Below are 3,413 nucleotides of genomic sequence, written 5' to 3' on the forward strand. Positions count from 1 at the left end.
CCACCATTGCAGAAATCCTACTAAGGAAAGGATTATAATATCCACAGCGTAAAACAGGACAGGTTAATATTGCCTATAAAAACGAGATGTAAAGTTCTAGTTCTTTTCCTTTGAAAATGCTGTTGAGAGCAAATATTCGGCTGACACAATAAAAAAAAAAGCGGGACTTCTTAGGGCGGCGGCATCGCTGCTTTCAAAGGCGACATTCAACACAGCCACACAGGTTTCATCAGCAATTGTAATTTTTATTAACAAAGTGGCCGTGGTGGAAAATAGTTGTCCAGTCACTGGTAGCGCGCCCTGCGTGGCAGCACCTACTGTACTATAACACTGCTTACTCCCGTTCAGCAAAAATGCAAATATGCAGAAATGGACTGGCGCAATAAGCCTGAGTGCTCCGGCGTCCCGTGATGGAGAGTGAGAATGAGAGCGCCGCACTCGCGGGAGTGAAGCGGTTCGAGCGGCTCTTCTTTGTTGGTCGGCTGGTCGTCGTTATACGCAGGGTTGTATTCTGTAAAACAACATTTTACAAAGAGCGACCCGACCCGATGCAGACGTTTAAGGACGGTGACGTAAAGGGTGTTGCACACTGAAGATAATTCAATCAAAGGCATCCACAGAGTTCTGCCACTGGCTTACAGCGTAGGGGCTCCATTTTACAGTTGCGGTTTCGGGGAATTTGACCCACATGGTAATCCAAAATCATAACTTTGCCGTTCCTTTAATCGTCAAAAAACAGGTTACGGCTGCAGCTGTAGTTATAATATGCGTTGGCTTTGTAACAAACATGGATCCAAGCAAATAGTACAGAGAATGCATACGCGCGTACTCTCAACCTCCAGAGAAAGGGATGCGTCTCATTTGGATATTTCGGTTCCGGAAACTCCTTTCGGAAAGGGACCATGCTGGGCTCATCAGACTTGACGCTTTTTAAATGTTGATTCTGCAATTTGAAGTGATGAATCCAGATTTTGGAACTAGTGATTAATGTATAGACTACTGTCAGTAGTCGTATTAGTGCCATCCGTGCAAATATGAATTACAAACTTGTAGATGTCAGTGGATTTACACATCTACGTATAAACACCAAAGCAAGTGTGTGTACATTTCTGTGATGATACGATGCAGTTATGATATTTGTGGTGTGTTTTCATGGCAAGGCACAATTTTGCCCAGGGCTCCGTTTTGGGCGGCTTAAATGAATGAAATTCTACTGCTTTATTCATCTCACTTTGCACGAATGAAGGAAACAAAACCAAGGAGGTTGACATCTTCGAATATAACAAAAATACCAAAAATTACAATCAAAATAAAAAATAAAAAATAAAAAACAAAGAAAGCAACATTCAAATAGGCCACTGCTTCCTCAGAAATAACCCCCTTGACTTTCTCTATTGTCACGAACCAAACACAGGAGGACTCGATACAAAAACAAACACAAATAATTTGGCCAAACCCCAATGTTAAAACGATTGAAACGGTTTAGCTCGTTCTTTCAGGTTTTTCCTCTGAATATTTTTCAAGGAACGAGCCCTTTACCCTCCATTAGGCCTCAGAGTTGCCAACCTTAAATATCCAGAAAATTCTGATCGATGTGGCTGACTACCTCTTCTAGCCTTGATACTCCACCTTCCTAAACCCTGTTCCCGGGTTTAGGAAGGTGGAGCGTCAGAGTAAAAGTACTTGTGGAGAGACAACGCCAATCAGTGAAAGTATAAATTTGTTCATCGTCGCTGTTGATCACTATGAGACCATTTACCCCGCCCGAAGAACCGATCAATTCCAGCGTCGCCGTGGAAACAGAAACGTTTGAGCAGAACTTACATTTCGACGCCTCAAACACGCTGAGATATATATTTTTCCGCATTATTTTCCCTATCAAAATCACACCTAACTGCGACTCCAAAACTGAGGCACCGAACTTTGATCCCACATAAGTCCAGCAAAAGGGGCAGAAAGAATTGTTCAAATTAAAAATCCGGTCAGGTAGTAAAATCTTTTCTGACGTGATTCTCCCTAAAAATCGGAGAATGGAACAACAGACGTCATAATATGTGGCGTCAGCAGTGCAGGATTAGTTCCGGTTGGTGTGGTGTGTTATGAAAAGCACTGAGTAGAGAGCACTCCTCGGCCAAGGGAGTACAAACTTAGTGCATATAACCACTGGACGTACTGTATTTTGACAATAAAAGATCTTAGATTTCATTGAAAATTGAAAACCTTTTTTTTTTTTGGTGATGGGTAGATTTCTTCCGTACGACTCGACTTAAATCAACGGAAAAGTGGGTGAAAGTCCGTCCATATTGTTTTTGGAGTAACGGCATAAACTAAGAAGACCAAACCCAAATAAAGAGCTAAGGAGAAGTATTAAATAATCTGGGGGGCGAATTCACAAGGAATGGATTTGCGGCCGCTGATAGCACCATAAGTTGCGCGTCCGTTGCCCCGTCTCAACGTCCAATTCACAAAAGATGTCGCGCTTAATGATTTGACTGCGTCCATAAAGTTTTGCAGCCGAGTGCAATTTGCCCTTGTTTTGCCCTCTGATCGCAATTGTCCACGTGGCAAAATAAGGGCAATAAATAAATAAATTAATAAAAATAAAAAGAGGCTGTGATCAGGTTTGTTCCCCGCTGATCGGAGCACTGAGAATTGTCCGGCGCCCCAGGAAGGGGGCTGGGCGACCCTGGAGAGGCCCCCCCGGCCGGAGCATATACCTGATCAGAGCCTTTACCTTTTTTTGGGCCGCGCAGTTACCATCGGCTTTCTGAAGACGCTAATAATTTCACTCTAACTGCGTGGGGCTATTAGCACCGGTGCTTGTGAATTGGACATTTTTTGCAACGAGGCTCATTTGCATAGGAAGGGGCCAATTTTGCACCAAATATATGAAATGTATGAAATACCTCAATTTAAATATGTGCAAATAGCACCGGTGCACTGAGACGCTATTTGCACGATCGCAGTGAGTGGCACATTTAACCCTTTGTGGGTGCTTTGTGAATTGAGACGCTCTACAGCGGGCGGTGCACGCATTCTCCACGCTACTTAACTTCATGCCACTTGCCTTAGCATCTCCTTACATCAGAGCAAACGCGGGATAAAATGTTACCAACACGGGTGAGGTTGATAAATAATTCCGCTTCTCCCTTCCTTGGTGTGAAAAGCAGCTTTCAAGGCAAAGGGAACACAACGCTTTTGTTATACATCCGCCCCACTGTAGCTAAACAACAGAGGTAAACAGAACTCGCCTGTAATTACAGTTAGTGGCGGCTTCCAACCCCGCCGCGAGGACGCCCACACCGCATATGGAGGGACGGCGTCACCCATGGAGCACGATGGAGTGTGGCTTGAGGACACAAGAAACTCTCAAGAGTCACAAAAGCAAAAGCCCTCCACAGGATGTTGAGCCG

The sequence above is a fragment of the Zeus faber genome, assembly GCF_960531495.2.
Source record: "Zeus faber genome assembly, chromosome: 20".
Lineage (NCBI taxonomy): Eukaryota > Metazoa > Chordata > Actinopteri > Zeiformes > Zeidae > Zeus > Zeus faber.